The sequence below is a fragment of the Lynx canadensis genome, chromosome B3 (assembly GCF_007474595.2).
Source record: "Lynx canadensis isolate LIC74 chromosome B3, mLynCan4.pri.v2, whole genome shotgun sequence".
Taxonomy (NCBI): domain Eukaryota; kingdom Metazoa; phylum Chordata; class Mammalia; order Carnivora; family Felidae; genus Lynx; species Lynx canadensis.
In genome coordinates this window covers 126141177-126161324 of record NC_044308.2, presented here as the reverse complement: position 1 = coordinate 126161324, position 20148 = coordinate 126141177, and the positions used below count along the sequence as shown (strand labels likewise).

Sequence of the window (20148 nt, the reverse complement as noted above, 5' to 3'; positions counted from 1 at the left end):
ATTTGTTCTCTGTATTGAAGATCATGAGAGAAATCCGCTGGTGTGCTCTGAGTGCTGAGACAGTTGTTTTTCTTTTTTTCCTTCTCTTTTGACCTCGAGTCAAAGAGAAGTTAAGAGTTCCCTTTAGAGATCTTTGTATGTGTGTCCCTTTCCCCTGCGTCCCACCCTCAGTGTCTGACTTCTGTCTAGGAAATCTAATGCAGAAAGACAGGTAGGTTATACATTGATGGTGAAACAAATGGAAAGGTATTTGTCTCAGGCCTATGCTGCAAGTTTGTCAGCACAAAGCTTATTATGTGAAGGTGTGTCTTAGACTGAGGGGTGTCAGACTTAGCAAATACATTTACAGATGACAGTAAAATTTGCATTTCAAATAACGGGTATGTGTTTAATATGTCACATATGACATTTGGGGCATACTTATAAAAGTATTTCTTGCTCTTCTGAAATTCAAATTTAACAGATTATCCCGTATTTTATCTGTCGGTCCTACTTGGACAAGAGGAAAGCCATTTGTGAGAGAGACCCAAAGAGTGGTAGTCTTGGAGCCTATCCAAAAGGGTTCTAAGAGGGCTGAACAGATTGAATACAATGACACTGAAAACACCACTAGATATCTAGCAGCTGACTGACCCAGGGGTGAACAACTCATGAGAATTGAACCTCCTTTCTTGTCAATCAAGCATCTATAAGGCAAAGACATACAATACTATGAAGAAAAATGATTGGCTCTCTGGAAAATCCATGAAAACACTTAGGGCAAAGTAAACTTTAAATATCTGAGACAGTTGCCAAGATCAGAGAGCACCATAATTTAATCTTCATGTGCCACTTAGAAAAATAAGGGCTTTCCTCTCCTCTAATCTAAGCCTGGCTAGAGGAGTAGAAGTACTTAATAGAAGAGGAAGCCTCTTCCTCTTTGAGCCTACAGACTTCCAAATTATACCATGTCTGAGCTTGGGAGGCTCATTTTAACCTAAATCAAGTCTAAGATTTCACAATTACAAAAAGGGAAGTTTTTAACTTAAATTTAAACTTTAAATTCATGTTTTGTAAGTATTACCAAGATCTTATAAACTGAAATTACTTCAAAATGGAAAGTTAGAAAATAATAAATAATAAAGTAAAAAATTTTATGATAATCTGTATTTTTATCCATGGACAGAGGAAAAAATAGCTCACTCCAAAAAGATTTAAGGACCATGAGAGAAAAAAAATATATGGTGACCATATGATTAAATCTCTTGAAATATGTTTGTTCAACAAGATTGTGCATACAGATGACAGATAATATACTAATACTTATCATCTTATCTTTTTCCTCTCTGTTTTATCCCCTCATGCCTATGTCTCCTCCATCTCTCAGTGGGGCATTCTCTCAGGGTGGGTGGGTGGGAGGGCAGGACTGCACACAAGAATGAAACAAAGCAGGGCGCCTGGGTGGTTAAGCTTCCAACTCTTGGTTTTGGCTCAGGTCATGATCTGGCAGTTTGTGAGTTCCAGCCCTGCACTATGCTCTACACAGAGCACAGAGCCTGCTTTGAATTCTCTCTCTCTTCCTCTCTCTCTGCCCCTCATGCTCTCTTCTCTCAAAATAAATAAACTTTTTAAAATAATTTTTAAAGAGAATGAAACAAAGCATCACACCAAATATTGGCTGATGTATAAAGTTAGCTCCAAATCTCTATTGTTACAAAATCCATTTCAATATGTATGCATGACTAGTAGGAATTTTCTCTAAGTTGGTAGGTCATTTTTTTTAAAAATGTTTGTTTTTGAGAAAAAGCGATCACAAGCAAGGGAGGGGCAGAGAGAGAGAGTGAGGGAAACACAGAATCTCAAGCAGGCTCCAGGCTCCAAACTGTCAGTGTAAAGCCCAACTTGGGGCTCGAACCCACCAACCGTGAGATCATGACCTGAGCCGAAGCTGGACGGTTAACTGACTGAACCACCCAGGCGCTCTGATAGGTATGTCTTAATATAATCAGGGTTCTGAGATTTTTAGAAATAATTGATTTTCTAATGTATGCCATATACTATAATTTACATTAGAGCAACGGCTATATTTGTACAGCAGGATTATACTAAGTCATGCATAAAATGTCAGCACTTTATTCTAATTATAAAGAAAAATATGTCATTTTGTTCAACAAACTTATGGGATAGTATAGCACAAAACAAAGATCATACTGTTGCTGGGTTTTTTGTGGTTTTTTTTTTTTTCATTTTTAGATAAAATTTCATTTTCCCACTCACCTTATATACCAAAGTTAACTAAAAACATACGTAGTGGTCCTCAAAGACACAAAAGTCATACTATAGAGATGAATAAATGAAGATTCTCATTGCACTAATGATAGATTAACCTACTGCATTCCAGAGAAATAAAAGCTTCTTTTTTCAAATAGATAAACTGAGACAGGTTGATTGCAAACTGCAATTATTTATTCTTCAAATACTTCTTCAGATAAAATTCCTCAGGTAAAACTGCTTCAGACAATGCCCCCTCTCAGGACACAGAGCTATCTTTGCTGAGCAATATTGTCTGTACTGCTAGGATGTCACTCATCACACTGGGTTAGCATTAACTGCACACAATGTTTTTAATAGGAGTTGGAAATAGTTTTAAAGTTCAGGTGATACGTGATTTGCATCTTAAAGGATGAATAGGCATCATTAAGGTGAGGATAAAGGAAGTGTATTTTAGGAAGAGAGAAAAAAAATTGGAGAGACACAATAGTATTAAAGGAAATGGTTAATCAGGGATAGTCAAGATGCTTGTTGTGGTTGGATGACAGGCTGTCTTGCCAGCTGGGCAGGAGGTATGAGATAACTCATGATCACCCTGGGAAGGACTTTAGTGAAGGGTAACTGCCTATATTTTTAACCTCAAACATGGTGCAAAGCCCCGTGAGGGTTTCAGAAGAAATACATGGCTAAATTCATTTTAATAATATTATACAATTTTAAAGAGAGAAAATGTTGGAAATCTGTAGGTAGTGGACTTTATCCCTTAGGGAATTGTTTATGTATTTATTTTTTATTAACTTTTATTTATTTTATAGAGAGGTTGAGAGAGAACTCACCATGAGCAATGGAGAGAGGGAGATAGAGAGAAAGAGAGAATTTCAAGCAGGCTTCATGCTCAGTGTGGATCCCGATGGGGACCTTGATCCATGAGATCATGACCTGAGCCAAAATCAAGAGTCACCAACTGAGCAACCCAGGCACCCCTCGATGCTGTATTTTTAAAAGATAATATAACTATGCAATAGATATGTAGTACAACACAAACAACTTTGAGCTGCATTCATCAGGCATTTCTGGGTTTTGCTCGCCCCTACTGATTTCTGAGTTCATGGCTCTTACTGAAGGTGAACTAGAATGGGGGTACAGATTAGTATAAATCTCAGCTCCTCTACTTGACAGGCTATGAGACCTTCAGTTTCCCCATTTATAGATGGGGGTAAGAATATTACCTACTTTATGGTGTTGCTCTCAGAATTAAATGGTATAATGCATGTAAATGACTTAGCATGGAGGCTGGCAAGTAAGTACTGAATAAATGGCTTATATTATTAATATGAATAGATCAGTTAGGAAATTTGTCAAAATAATCAATGCCAGAGATGCTAAGTGCTTAGGAAGTAGGGGCAGGTTAATGATAGGGATATTTACAAAATTACAGTGGATAGAATTCTATTTATATATAAAACTAAAAACAAAAAAACATCGAATTTTAGATTTTTTTCTTTTATGATCCAAACACTACAGTGGTGGATTGGCAACCGGTCAAGTTAGCATCTTCTAGAAGAGGATCTTCTTATGCTCTGTCAATCATAGAGTATAGGTAGCTGCTCCTCTATGTTAATACTCAAGGCTCTCTGTGGCTATCTGTGTGATATAATGACCTTCACTGTGCCTATGAGAACGATGGATATATTTGGGCTGAAATCTTACTGTAGAAACCTCTACAGTTTAGGCGTAGGATAAAGCATTTTCTGCCACCTAGGCTCTCATTTAAGTTTGTTGTGCTTAGACAAAGGTATCTTGGATAAGAGTGAAATCCCTCAACAAAATCCCAGACTGTACTTCTTCAATGCTATTCTGACGCTAATGGCGCTGGACAGTGGGGGCTAAGAGGTGGTTGCCTCCCAGCCCCACATGGACTTCTCAGCCCTACATAGACTATCAACTGTCTATGGGTTTCAACTGCCTTTTGTGAAAGTAGTATAATTAGCTCCCGGTTTTTATTTTCTCCAGGAAATATGAGGATGTTAGAAGAATTCACAGCCCAGATACCTATTAAATTAGCCCCAAACTCCCACTCCCATTCTGTGAACAGAAGAAAAGTAAATAGCTTTGAAATTAGTACTATTCTATAATGTAGAAAAGCAAAATAAATGCTGTAGATGTTTCTACACAATTCGTAACCACACAGAGTAGAAGTGGAGTGGAGAGCCGCATGTGATGATGGATGATAATTATGTTTTGGTTCCCCAGGCACCGGTCTTCAGATGTGGACTCCCAGATATTGTCATATAAATAAAGTATTTAAAGTGAAAGAGGACGCTTTATGCAGTATTTGACTAAGACATGACAAAATACAAAGGGCTACCAAATTGGGAAAAATAAAATATGAGTTTTAAGGTGGGAAGCTATTTCAGAATTTATAATTTTCTCAAATGTCTGAATAAATCTTAGGATGACATATAATGGGGAAACTGTATGGCTGTTTATACTTGCCTAAGGAAGAACAAGTATCCAATGACTCAGATACATTTAGATAATAAAGAACATAAAATTGAAACATGAGAATTTTTCCCTCAGTTACATGTTTTTGCCTCTCAAAATCTTTAAGATGATTCGTATTTTCAGTTAATTTTATGGATGAATAGTTATAGTTATTTCAGGGTTATTATACATGTAATTCATGCGGGTGTGAACATTTTTGTGTCATAACCACTGCAGACATTATTAGTCAATTACTGTATTAGTCAATCACTATATTCAATTATTATTAGTCAATCACTGTATTCATTCACACAGAAGCTGATTTTAGCCTCAGAATCTGCCTCATCAGAGAGCGGCTAGCTACCACTACCAATTAAGCAGAGTTGGCTCCATAGATGAAACCAAGTTACCAGTCCATTCTAGTTTGTCAAGTCTAGGAGAATATAGGGAAGTTAGCATTCTTCTATATGGACAAAATTTCTACAAAAGCCATGCAGCGTTCCTGAGTTCCAATTCTCTGAGGCCCAAGATATATGTTTTCCATCAGTTCAGCATCCTGCATAACCTCAGTACTGAAATTCACAGCATGACTTTGAGAACATATTGATCCCATGACTCCTGTTCTCAGGGGTACTACAAACTGATACCATTTGAATAAATGTATTACCATTTGTTTGCACATTATGGAAATGCTGAATGGTTATTACACATAAAAAGAAAGAGCCAAAGTAACATTTATGCTGGAAACAGGAGGGAATCATTCAACCAAACATAGAAAGTAAAACTATCCAATTATCAACCTTTAATGAAGAGAGAAGCGTAACAGGAATATCCAGAGGAAAAAAATTAAGAAGAAGAAAATACTTTCAGGAATTTGTAGCAGAAAGAGTAGATGGTGCTTTATATGAATGTTGAAAGAAACTTTAGATCAAGATACTTAGAAATATTTGTATAATTTCAGAAAATTCGCCCTTAAAAAGGTAGACTATGACAGTAAAACTGGAAAAAAGAATAAACTCAATCTCCATCCAGTTTAATATTTTCTTAATTCTGACTTCTTAGCTCACCACTGAACCTTATGTCACTTGGAAGTGAGGCTATTCTTGATGTGCATACAAATGTCATCAGGAAAGATGACTGTATTAGTTTTTCAAGGCTGCCTAACAAATTACCACAGGCTCAGCAGCTTAAAGCAACACAAATTGTCTATACCAAGGATTCCTCATCAGGAGGCTGGGTATGAGTGAGCTGGATCATCTGCTCAGGGTCTCACTGGGCTGTAATGAAGATATAAACCAGCAAACACGTGAGGTTTAGAGTCCTACTCCAAGCTCCGTCACTGGTGGAATTCCTCTCCTTGCCCCCATATGAGCAAGGTCACAGTTTTCTTGCTGACTGTAGTCAGAGACCACTCTCAGCTCCTAAAGGCTGCCCCCAACCCCTTACCATATGGGCCCCATAGAAAGTTCACAGCATGAATGTTTACTTTCATTCAGTGGTGTATTTTCTTTTTTTTTTTTTTAATTTTTTTTTTCAACGTTTATTTATTTTTGGGACAGAGAGAGACAGAGCATGAACGGGGGAGGGGCAGAGAGAGAGGGAGACACAGAATCGGAAACAGGCTTCAGGCTCTGAGCCATCAGCCCAGAGCCCGACGCGGGGCTCGAACTCCCGGACCGCGAGATCGTGACCTGGCTGAAGTCGGACGCTTAACCGACTGCGCCACCCAGGCGCCCCCAGTGGTGTATTTCCTGACTTCTCTCCCTGCAACTAATCAGAGAAAGCTCTCTAGTTAAGGGGTTCACCTGATTAGGTCAGGCTGCAGCAGGATGATCTTCCCGATGTCACATAACATCGCATCATTAAAAAAATGTTACCCATCACATGCACAGGTTCTGCCCTGAGTTTACCCAGGCTGCACACACCAGGGGGCAGGAGTCATGGGGAGCGTATGAGCATTCTTCCTATCACAGTGACCAGGATAATTTAAGAATTGATTAAATGAAGACATAATAATACTTGCAAAAGTGGCATCAGTTGCTAGAACTAATACCTTGTATTTATGGAAAGCATCAATAAATTTAGCAGCAAATATTAGTTTCTGGAAATACTGACTACTGCTATTTAGATCAGCCTATCAGGCATCTACGAACTTAGATTAGTTGCTTTTCCTTAGTCCCAATACCCTCATTGGTCAACTTGGGATTTAACAATGCCAATCTCAGAGTTTTCCCAACATCAAACACAAGATTTTCTTTAAAGCATTTTACAAAAAAAAAGAATAAAATAAGTGTGAGCCATTGTTATTATAATTATTAAATCTTGTTGAAGCGAAAACAGCTATATTTTGTCTTGTTTTGGCTAATCTAATTATGGAAATGCATAAATTTAATATTTAACTTAAGGAACGTTATGATATTTGATTTTCTGTAGGTTTCTTTTCTCTCTTTTTAAATTTAGACACAAAGATGCTTCTGCTGCCAGATTTAGCACAGGAATTTCCAGGAGCAGCATTAGTACATCAAAGGATGCTCTTCTTAAATAATTCATCTAATTAAATTAAGTCAGAGCAACTTTAAGGGTCTGAAACTTTTTGGATACCACTTCAGCTTAGTGTAATGGAGTCTCCAAAAGAACTCCAAAATACACAGAGAATGAATGAAATGTGGAGAGTTTGTGTGCATATTAATTTTTATGACATGAGGAAAATAGGACAAAGAGACTAAGCATAGGAATAAAGACCTTTGATACACTATACAGGAAAGTGCCTTCTTTATTATCAAAAAGCATTTAACTATGAACATAAAAAGCAAAAGCAAAACAAATACCTAGAGCTTATTTTAGCTGCTGTCCATGTGGTTAAATCTAGGGCTGACATACATGCATTGCTTCTCTAAAGGATAAGAAAGAGGGAAGTAGGTCCAGAACACTACAGAGCAAATAATAATCAGTAAAATGGAGTTTCACTGAACCAGTATTCCCTGAGGATAAAATATAACATCAGAAGGATCCAGAAGTTAAATTAAAGGAGGTTTCTCCATTAGAATAGCCAAAGTACATAATTCTTAAATTGTACAAAGTGGTGACAATCTTAAATACATTTTCTGAAATCTCACTTAAAAAAATTTATATCCATTAAATTACAAAAAATATCTGAATTTAGATGTTATACCCCATCAATTTAGGGAAACCTTGTCCTATTCTTTTACCTAAGCTCTATCTAGAAACCTAATCCAAAAAAAACCCTGAAATTAAATTATTCCACTGGCTTTCAAAATCTACAATTGCAGTGACTTCTCACACACACACACACACACACACACACACAAAAGTTAAAAATGTAATTATTGTCTGGTAACCAACACCAATTCATTTGCATTGGTGTCTTGTAAGAGTAGGTAATAAGGAAAGCTAGATGGGTCTTTTTAGCCTTTCAGACTATTTTAATTATGTAAACATTTTTCAACAAAGAACAATAAATTTTATAGCTGGGACAGGTATAACAGGTATAAAATTTGAAGCATTTATAGTCTTTATTCTCCACTGAATAATAACTTTGCTACTAAAACTGATTTAAAATTTACCCAAATAAAGTGCTGATTGATACAAAAGGATTTTTTTGTTAATTTCTTCTGTCAATTGGTCTTAAATCTTAATAAGCAGAGAGGAATGGAGAGAGAGGGAGAGAGAGAACTATAATTGGGCATGGAGTGAGAAGAAAGTCTAAACCTACACCTTGAATTTATGTTGCCTTAATATTTTTTAATAAGTTTTTATTTATTTTTAAGAGAGAGAGACAACATAAGGGATAGGGGCAGAGAGAAGGGGGGCAGAGGATCTGAAGTGGGCTCTGCGCAGACAGCAGAGAGCCCAGTGTGGGGCTTGAACCCACAAACCGTGAGATTATGACCTGAACCCAAGGCAGCCTCTTAACCGACTGAGCCACCCTGCCCCCCACCGAGTTGTCTTAATATTAAAAGTCAAAGACTTATGTAGTTTTTATAAATAAAAAGGATATGACAAAAGATAACTTCCAAAAGTTAGGGGCATATGGGGCAGAGAAAAGAATCAGAAAAATTATCAAAGACCTCTAAAAAAATATGGTATAATTACTTCAAGAGAAATAACATTTTTAATATGGTACTTCTTGTAAGGTTCTCTTATATTTTCAAAGGTCTTGATCAATGCAATATTTTCATAATATTATTTATAATTATAAGAACAAGGTTTCATTAACATCTTAGCAAACATACACCTCTATGGTCTTTATATGCCAGGTGAAGGGCTCAATAAATTAGAAGCTGTAGATATTAATAGTAATCATTGTGATGTTTTTACTCTAAAAACTCCACAAGCTAGTCAAAAACCGTTCCCTAAGTATCCACTTAGGAATTTTCCACGGTCGGTCACAACAGGTCCTTCACGAAGAATTTATGATGTTCGGCGGTTGGAATATGATTCAGTGTTTATCAATTTACAGATTGATCATAATACATACCTAATCTGCTTATCTATTAACGAAGTCACTGTGTATTGTCAATAAACGTAGATAGTATCTGAAGCTCTTAGCATTTCCATTTATCATGCAAGCCATACCTCCATACTGTCTGCCATGCCCAGGATTTCCTCTAGAGAAAAGTGGAACTTGTTCATTAAGCCAAATTAATTAAAGGTGTCATATGATAACTAACTTCTGTCTATACAATCTTCTGTACAAACCAAACTATAGACAATAGAAAACCTTAAATTATGCTCTCCTGTTTCATTCCTGTTCGTGAAATCTCTACGCAGATCTAGGGAAAAGTATTTAAAAATGTCAAGCAGTGGCAGAGTCTTTTATTCAAAGGAATTTTCACATTAAATGGTTCCTAGGCTTTCACATTCTTGAGATGCTCATGGGCCTACGCTAGAAATTGTATTAACCTATAAAGTCAGGAAACGTAGTTTCAGGGCACATTCCATCTTTCAGCACGTTGTACTCAAAACTTGCTGGGACTGATCTGATGAGGAAAGGGGTCAGGGCTGGGGAAATAGGTAAATAAACAATTCTTAACATATGGAGGCAGCCAACCTACAAAGTGGCAGAGGATATGGATACTCATTTATATTGGAGAAATAAACAACATTATTTAGGCAGGTTTACTATTGAATTGGAAAATAGAAAATTCCTTGGATCATGTCCTACCCCGATGCCTATGAGAAAAGGGACAAAAAGAAAAAAAAGGCAACATCAGCAACCAACAGAGAACAGTTGCACAACCTCCTGTGATATACTTTAGAGATGATGACCAGAAGGATAACAATATGTACAGCAAAGAGTAATGTCACAGAAGTTTTACTTAAGAGATGACAAAATTCTGACAATTCTTATAATGCCCCTTGCCAACAAGACCAAATGAAAGCCAAACAGTTAAACGCTGAATTGGAGAAATGATCTATACCAATCCTCCCAGAAAAGTAATATCACCTTTCAGGTTGACAGAAATTTCTAAAAAGTCTTTCAGAAGAGAGAGTATTGTTTCAACTGGGTTGTCTTGATGAACCCTCCGTTGCCCTGGACACACGAGAATGGCGATAACACAAAAAATAGACTCTCAGTCTGTAGCTTTTTGCCAACCTCCCTTTTCTGACATATCTTCATTGAATGACTAATCGTGACTCTATTTCCACTGGTCAGAGGCCAGTTCTCTCCCTCTCTTTGAACTATACCACGAGATCCTGATATATTGGAAGGAATAAAAAACAAAGAATCATCCTAGAAAAAATATAACACAAAGAACAGAAGGTAAGTCCTCTTGATCATTTTGTGCTTTATAACTAGCTAATAAGAATCTAAATTCCACAAAACAAGAGCTCAAACTATAGTTAAGAAAGAAAATAGATGAAAAGGAAGATTTGAGAAAAAAGGACATGGTTTAAGGCAAATGGCATCATTATAATACCAATGTATGTTAAAATATTAAGAAACAGAATAAATGGGCCTAAAAATCAATTTATTTATTAACTCTTAAAAGTAGTGAAGGCAAATTAAAGTTACACGTGTATTCAAGTATGTGAATTCAGCCTATTAGAAATAGAAAATATCCAAAAGGATCCAATATAAGGATAATTGGTTCATGAAATAGAAAACCAAACAAAACTGGAATAGATTAGATACGGATTTTTTTTAATGGAGGAAGGCTTTAATCATATCACAGAGCATCTCATATGTTAGAAAAATCTGATGCAAAAGTCTTCAACACCAATACCAATTTTATACGACTTAAGCTGCTGAGCTTCAACAACAAAGAAATTATGCATCCTACCCCCCCCAAAAAAAAAAATAGAAAAAGGAAAATGTGTTCTAAGAGAAAAAAAAAAACAATAGGAAGTTATCGTCAATCATGAAAAAACTCTAGACATATTTGAGGAAACCTCAAACGAAACCAGAGAGAAGTCATGACGCACAACACTAACACCATGCAGTACAGACACAAAATAGGATTTCTAAGGGGCAGACAATAACTTTCCAGCAATGTTCTGATGCTTTATGTGGTTGCAACATAGGTTTGTCAAACACTAACTTCTTAAGGGAAAAGAGAAGGGGCTAAATAAACGTTCAGTTTGTTTATTCTTTTCAAACTAGGTACATTCAAGTTTATCTAATATTAAAATATGGAATCTGGCCTGAGTAAAGATATGGAGACCTGGAGAGAAAAGACATAAGTCTTAGAATTAATGGTTTGAAGTATTGATGAAATTAGCATCTAAGTGGGCAGTGAGTTGGAAGAGTAAGAAAAAATACCAGAAGACTGTCTGAAACAGAATTTTGTAGTTGTTGCAGATCTGGTGCAGCTTAGAATAGAATCCCTGTGAGTGGGTAATTGTGGTAGCGTGTAAAAAAATATCACTGATGCAAAATAAAATCAAGGAATGGAGAAGCCATGCTATAGAAAACAACAGAATAAGTGATAAAGTTATTTTTTATGAAAAAAATGATGCTTTTAAAATCAGTGATTGTTTAACTATTTTCTACCCCAACATAACTAAGGGGTATAACATACTATCATCATTCACAGAGGGCGGATTCTTAGGGAAGGGATGCATTTGGGGCCATGACCTCTTGGAAAGTTATTTTTATAACATCATGAGACACATGCAAGGCATTTTGAACTTGAAACAGTGTTCTCCCCATCATTCCCTCCTCTGAACCACTCCCAGGTAAAACTTATTATCCCCTGCTTTTATTATACTAAATTCCTTTATGTCAATCTAAAATGCATGAAATAATTTCCTCTACTGTACAAATTCAAAATTATGAGACCTCTGCACAGTTTAGCACAATGCAAGTAGGCAGTCATCAAGGTGAACCTCACACCAAGTATGGGCAGTGACATCGCTGATGTTCCAGTATGATGTATCGGGAGTATTTCCATGGTTGATGTCGCACTGAAGGTGCCATACGGACCATTTACGTAAGAATGGATCCTTACTATATATGTAAGTGTTTTAGCCTGAGCTCATTCTTGTGGAGGTTAGATTAGATACAGGGAGGAGAAAAGTTACTTGTTTTGAATAAACGAGTAACTAGGTTTAACGCCGAACTATGATACTATTCGATCCTCATGCTTTGAGATGCCATTTTGATACATTATCCTGATTTTAGAGCTTAAGACTATAAGGCTTAAAATGGATGAATGATTGCTTGAGGTGGCAGTAATTAAGTGACAGACAAGAAATTTGGATTCATGCTTTCTGACTCTCAAACTCACTGCCCTCGCGTTATATGGCAGATGCCATGCTGGTCACAAAGGCTATAGCTTCACTCCTTCAGGATTTGGTTTCCAGACGTGTAACAATAACTGAGAACACTTTACAGATGATAGAGTAGGATTTCATTTTTGTAACAACAAAATTTTCTGACATTTCAATACAGGCTACTCACGGGTTGGCAAGCAGGAGAAATATTGTAATATCTAGCTATGCCTTCACCTTAGTCTAAATGCATTACAAATACATTTCTATTTCTTTTAGTTAGCTCATAAAAAAATCTCCTATTGTTTTTGCCTTTACTCATATATTGCTCTTTCATACCTCTCATTCCCTCCACATGCTCTTGTATCCTTATTCTCCAGGATGTTGTATTCTTTAACTTAATATACAATACGCCCCAGGTATCATGAACTTATGATTTCAGTATTATGTGATCAGCAAGCTTAATTAATCTAAAATAAATGCATAAAAATCCTATTTTTGTATGATCATGTATCCACAAAAGATACAAATTTAATCACAAAGTGTCTTGTCACCAGCATGCCATAAGTTTTCCTGACATCTGTGTTTAAGTTGATAAACATCATATGCAAAATTATCACTGGTTTAATTTTTTTAAAGAAACATTAACAAAAGAAAGAGCCACTTAGATGGCACCATCCCCTAAAAACAATAAAGACTGAAATATTATTAAAAAGTTTATTTTTGAAGACATCATAAAGTTAACTTTGAATATAATTACTTAGGTATGTTGTTCTATGTATGTCGTTAATTTTTTTTATACTAGTAAAATTTCTAGACACATGGGTATCTCCCTAAATTGTTAGATATCTGTCATTCTTTTCACCACGGCTTGTATAGCCACCTTGATATAGTCATCTTCAAGACAGGTATGTTGTAATGCTGGATTTATAACATGGACTCCAAGTCTACTTTCTGAGGGAGGGCAGATGGCAGAGAATTAACACATAAGCAAATATATTCCATATACGTTGCATACACAAATTCATTTAATATTACTAACAGTCCTGGAAAGAGATGACATCAGCATCTCCATTTGACAGTTGAAAAATAGGAAACTCGGGGATATACAGTTATTAGAGTTGGAGCCAAGTTTCCGCCGCCCCTCCCCCCAACCATCATCACACACGTACCATGCCATCTCAAAACTCTTCAGATCCCTCTTGCAGTGGATAATTTATGCATCCTGACCTCAACAGACACTCAGATCTCTCCAATTTCTTCTGTATGGTTTCTTATTTCTGGTGATATGCATTTGTTTATTCTGTAAATTCCCAAATGTCAGAGGCTATATCTTCCACTTCCTGTAAAACCACTGACACCTTACAGTGGATTGATTGATAGAGGTTTCTAATAGTCAGATAATGAGCATTAACATAAATGTTCTTTCTCTTTGCACACATGGGTCAAACTTTCTGCAGTCTCATTTTCACATTCCATCTGAGTGCATATGTCATTAGAAACAACCCATTGACATAATGTGGAATGTCTGCTCCTTTGTGTGGACAGATGGAAGGCTCCATCCAGACAACTGTGCAAACATTTAACAGTAATATAAAATAAACTCTTAACATTATATATGAACACTGAAATCAGTATATTTTGTGAAGTGGTGAGTGAATGAGAAGTTCAAGAACATGAATATTTAGGTATTTAGGCAGAGAAATAAAGGGCTGGCATAGATGTAGGACTGTTCTAATTTATCACTGACTAGTGGTGGGGGGATGCAATAGGATTCTAGAAGCTGCTTAAGTTAAGGAGATGGATTGTGTACTGGTTTGGGAGAAAACTAACAAAGGAGGAACAGATGATGGTTTGACAAAAATGACAAAAAATTGTGTGTACGTGAGTAGGAGTTAGGTGGAGGAAGGGGAAAGGTGTTGTAGTACCTTCTGGGGTCAACCCAGAATGCAGAATACGTGACGTTCAGAAGTCGAAAGAACAGTAGCAAAATTGGAAATCCTGACACAGTTTCTGCGTCTTGTCCACACTGTCTTGCAAAACCAACCCTATATTGATCCTTTAACCAACATCAGTTAGCACCTTACAAGAGGAATGGAAAAACTGAATTCTAAGACATGGAAACAGCAATATAAACATATCTTCTTTTCATTTGCATTGGCCCCCATGGAAGTTATTCTCAACTTGTCTGTACTGAAAGTTCCAGTGTTGTATCTAGACAAGAAAGAGTGTTCTTGAGCCTAGACATTTACATATATGGAGATATGTATGAAGACACTCATAATTCAACATGGGTAAAAATATAGATAAATTTCACTAGTTATAAGTATTCCACTTTATTTTGAATAAACTTCACATTTTTCCTATTGCCTCAAGATGCTACATTATGTGGTCTCCATCTCTACAAAGTTATCTCATACCACTTACTTTCTTTTATGCTATGTCGCTGTCAGTTTCTAAAATATATGAAGTGAGTTAATGAAAGGGGGAGGTTCTACTTAAAAATCAAGAAAGGAAGAGGTCAAAGAAAAATAAGGGGCCCAGGATCTATGTACTCTTCATACTATCTACTGCAGAGGGAGACAGCACCTGGACAAATGGACATTTGATACTCTAGTTCTCAAGTATATGATGCCTGTAGTGGACTGACTGATGATCTCAAAAAATGGCAGTGGTGCTCACTTTGTCAGCACATGCATTAAAATTGGAACACTACAGAGAAGACTGGCATGGCAGGGATGACACACAAATTGGTGAAGCATTCTGTTGTTGTTGTTGTTTTTAATGTTTATGCCCCTGGAAACTGTGGGTGTGACTTTGTTTGGAATAAAAGATCTTTGTAGGGGCGCCTGGGTGGCTCGGTCGGTTGAGCGTCCGACTTCGGCTCAGGTCATGATCTCACAGTCCGTGGGTTCGAGCCCCGCGTCGGCTCTGTGCTGACAGCTCAGAGCCTGGAGCCTGTTTCGGATTCTGTGTCTCCCTCTCTCTGTGACCCTCCCCCGTTCATGCTCTGTCTCTCTCTGTCTCAAAAATAAATAAACGTTAAAAAAAAAAAAAGATCTTTGTAGATGTAATTAAGGATCTTGAAATGAGGGGCATCTGGGTGGCTCACTCAGTTAAGCATCTGACTTTGGCTCAGGTCATGATATCACAGTTTGTGAGTCCAAGCCCCACACTGGGCTCTGTGCTGACAGCTCAGAGCCTGAAGCCTGCTTCAGATTCTCTCTCCGTCTCTTTCTGCCCCCCCCCCCCCCCGCTTGTGCCCTCTGTCTCTCTCTCTCAAGAATAAACATTCAAAAACAATTTAAAACAAAAAGAATCTTGAAAAGAGATTATCCTGAATTATTCAGATAGGACCTAAATCCAGTAACAAGTGTCCTTGTAAGACAAAGAGAAGACAAACATGGGAGAAGGTGATGTGACTATAGAAGCAGAGATGGGAGTGATGTTGCCTCAAGCCAAGGAAGGCACTTGATACCTCTGGCTTTCAGAAGTTGGAAGAGACAAAGAAGGGAGCCTCCAGATAGAGTGTGGCCCTCTAACATCTTGATTTCAGACTTCTGTCCTTCAGAGCTGTTAGAGAATGCATTCCTATTATTTTAAGCCACCCAGTTTTTGGTAACATTTTCATAACAGTCCCAGGAAAAGAATCAAGTACACCTAACAGTAGAGATAGATGTATCAGGCTTTTAGGATTTTGCTCATCAAGGTTACTGAACGAACTCTCTCTTAGCTAAAATGATGCTTAACAAACATTTTATTATGTACCAGTTAATTAAGTAGTTTTCTCAGAGGAAAGAATTGTACTGGTCATCCAGTAAAATATTACAGTGCTTTTGACATATCTATTAATATAATGGAATTCTAGTTTACTTTGTAATCTCCTAAGATTTTGGTTAGCTTGCCTCAATGCAAAGATACTAATCAATTTAAGATACCACAACACAATTAAAGCCCTGGACCTTAGTATGATTACAGTAAAAGATGCAATATCCTGCAAGTCTTTGCCAGAGGTGTTTCCAGAAAGACCAGAAGGGATCATGAAATTGTTTATAATGGCCAAATTTGATACAAGAAAGTCTGTACCTATATTTATTCTTGCCTTTTCCCTACTAATCTTTAAATAGGTAGAAAGCATATGGAGTTAAAATCGTAGAAGGAGGTAGAATTTAAGGCAAATATATAAATAGGGATTGTTCTTTTCTTTCAAATTGCCCCTTTTGTCATCCCTCTTTGGGGTCCCACCTACTCACTTGTGGGTATATTCTCTTGAATTACAGAACAATTTTTCCGACTTTCCTACCAAAATACAAATAATTCACTATAAATAGTTTTATTTTCAACTCATGTGTTCCAATCATCATGTCTCATTAAAAAGAAAAATAAATATACAGGGCAGTTTCATTGATACTAGTGGGAAGACCAGAAAGAAGATGGGGGAAAAAAATGGCATATCAGGTTCACACTCTAGTGAATGAGCTGATTCCTAGCACTTAAATACAAATAATATCTCATTGATGGAAAACTAATTTTTCCTAACAGCTTATCATTATTAACATTCCAGTCTTCCTTAAAGGATTAAAAAAAGGCTATGATTCAACGCAACAGAAACAAAATACAATTATACTTTGTATAGGAAAACAAAATGGAAGGAACTCTGAATTTTTGTGAAAGACCTACCTCATTATAGCAATAGACGAGATGTAATTTAGTTAAAATGTCTTCCTGGAGACTTGGAGGGGCACATTTTTGTCAACAAGCCCTGTTCTCTCTGGGAATATAACCAAACCTTATAGAGAGCAAACAGCATCAACTGACTACATGATATGCACAGCACCATTAAGAGATAGAAATCTCAGTGTTTGGAGTCAAGTAGCTGTGTTAAATCCCAATGATATTTCTTTATAACTATGTCACTGTGAATTACATTCTTTCTCATGAGCATTTTCTTTACCTATGAAATGGAGATAATAGCAGCATTGTTGGAAGGTTTAATTGCGGTAAATATAAATAACATCACAAAACTAGGTAAACATATGTCTCATTAAATGGTGGGCTTTATTACCGTCTTCATCATAATCACCATCATCCACTTTACAAGATTCATATTTAGGAAACCAATATGGGAAGACTTGAAGTTGACTTTCATTAATGAAAAACCCTAGGGATTAACTGCATGAGATATATACTTGCTGAATGCAGTCAGAGATACTGGCAGGTTTCAGAAGAGGTGGTTCCCTCTTCCAGTTTTCCCAAAGATCAATTGCACAATGTCTGATGATCTTACACAACTCTGATTGGTCTTAGTGGCACACACTGATGTACATGATATGTCAATTGCAAATGTCAGGTTAATAAAGCATTCCAAATAGAATTTTTACACTATGCAAATTTATATGCAGCCTCAAATTCAGAGCTCTAGTCCTTGATAACTTACTTTTTCTTAATGTTTGTTTATTTATTTATTTAGAGAGAAAGAGAACAGTTAAAGGAAAGGCAGAGAGAGGAGGAGAGAGAAAATCCCAAGCTGACAGCACAAAGCCTGACAGAGGGCTCAATCTCACAAACTGTGAGATCATGACCTGAGCTGAAATCAAGAGTAGGACACTTAACTGAGCCATCCAGACACTCCTAACTTATTCACTTTTGATCTGTTCTATGATTCCATCTCTTTGAGGCCAGCATACATATTTTTTTTCAAGTGAACATATTTCTAGCTAAGAGGCTGATTTGCTTAAAATGTATTATAATCAAAACATCTGCTGTTTCCTTCTTGATAAATTGGGAATGTGTTATGGGGTTTTATTTGTTTGTTTTCCAGGACATTTTTGTACTTGAGAGTAGTTTGAGGTCCAGTAACTGTCAGTATTGACTACTATTGTATTCCCACAGTAAAAAATTTGTCAAGAACAATGTAAAATTACACATACCTATGATCTCTCCAACATTTTCTCCTTCAATTACTGGGAATCAAACTCTTTGGGCCTGGAAGAGTGACAGACTTACTTCTGCTGGTCTGAGCCCCTGCAGTATCTCTGTCCTGTTGGCTAGGTTGCTTTTTTATTGTATTTGCTAATTTCTTTTTCATATGCTCTTTCTCTTCTAAAGGAGCAACATACTCTGCTTGTGTGTATCATGTTTTCCTCCATTTTCTATGAACAGCTATATCTAATATTCCCAGTGGCTCAGGATCTGAGCTTTTGTATTAGTCAGACATGGAGGGAGGTACATAACTGTCCAGCTACCTTTTGCTCTATCAATCTGGTTCCTGAGTTACACCTATAGCAGGAAGATCATACTTACAGGTAGTGGACATTCCTCAAATAGTCTAGAATCCCTTTTTCTGGCAAGGATTGTTTCAGTTTTTATGCATATTTTAGTGTGAAACTAAAGAGATTCTGGTAAAGGCTTTAGTCAAAAATTATTTTGAACCAGAAGACCTGATAGGGTTTAAGAACTTTGAAATTAGATAAAAACAGATGTAACTAATAATAACCATTATACTAATGGATGTAATTTCCCACAGAGAAAACAAAGGGGGAAAGGAAGGCATTAGTTATATTTAGCAAAATTAAGAGGAAAAGAATAAACAGTAAACACCTAACATCAAGACAAGAAAGATGACAGATTCAAGAACAAGTATTTTAATTAAAGCAATAAATGCGAATGAGTTAAATTTCAGTATTAGAAGACAGATCAAACATGAAACAAAGTCCAAATGTCTGGTATTTTCAAGACATGGTCTAACACAGAAGACACAATGAAACTAAAATAAGATGATAAGCTAATAATCACAAATATGCCAGGAAAACATGTAAGTCAGAAAAACAATATTAAAAAGTCTGCACAAGCTAAAATCACAAATGAGGCAGATAATTTCCACTCAAGACATTCAAATATAAACAAAAAACACCCCCAAAACGAATTAAATATCATCTATAGAATACTAAAACTATTAAAACTATGTCTCAAAGAAGAAATCAAAAAGGAAAGATAAAACAAGGAAATTTTAAAAATGAAAAATTATAGATTATAAAGAAAATATTTAATTTTTCTGCCAATAAAATGTATTCTACTTAATTATGAGGCATGTTAATGCTTCTCAAGCAGTCTCTCCCAACCTGACAGATAATAGTGTAAATTTTGTAACTATTCTGGAAGGTGATTTTGCAGTATATATCAAATTACAAATCATTTGGCTGTAATATTCTTTGAGAGATTTATACTCAAATTTGTTAAGCATATTGTTATTCAAACGTCTATAAAGTTGGAAACAACCCAAATGGCTATCAATATGGAATCTAAAAAATGATATCTATTATTTATATTGTATGTATCATATCTACGCATTGCTGGATACATAAATTGCTCTACATATATAAAACCATCTAATTAGAAGAACAACTCTATTGAGTAGGTATTCCTTTTAGTTTTCATATTTGGAAACAGAGAGTAAGAGGTTAAAGAATTTATTCAAGTTCACAGGTCAGTCATGGTGAAATGGTAATTAAAGCTCAGGTATTGGAACACTTGAGTGGCTTAGTCAGTTGAGTGACCAGCTAGATTTCTGCTCAGGTCATGATCCCAGGGCTGTAGGATCAATCCCTACGTTGGGCTTCATGATAAGTGTGGAATCTGCTTAAGATTTCCCCCACCTCTTTGCTCCTTTCCCCAGCTTGT

General features: G+C 36.4%; 1 pseudogene; it reads left to right on the top strand.

Moving 5' to 3' along the window:
- Positions 1-15142: 15142 nt before the first annotated feature.
- LOC115517369 lies at positions 15143-15241 on the top strand (annotated as a pseudogene).
- The last annotated feature ends 4907 nt before the right edge of the window (positions 15242-20148 follow it).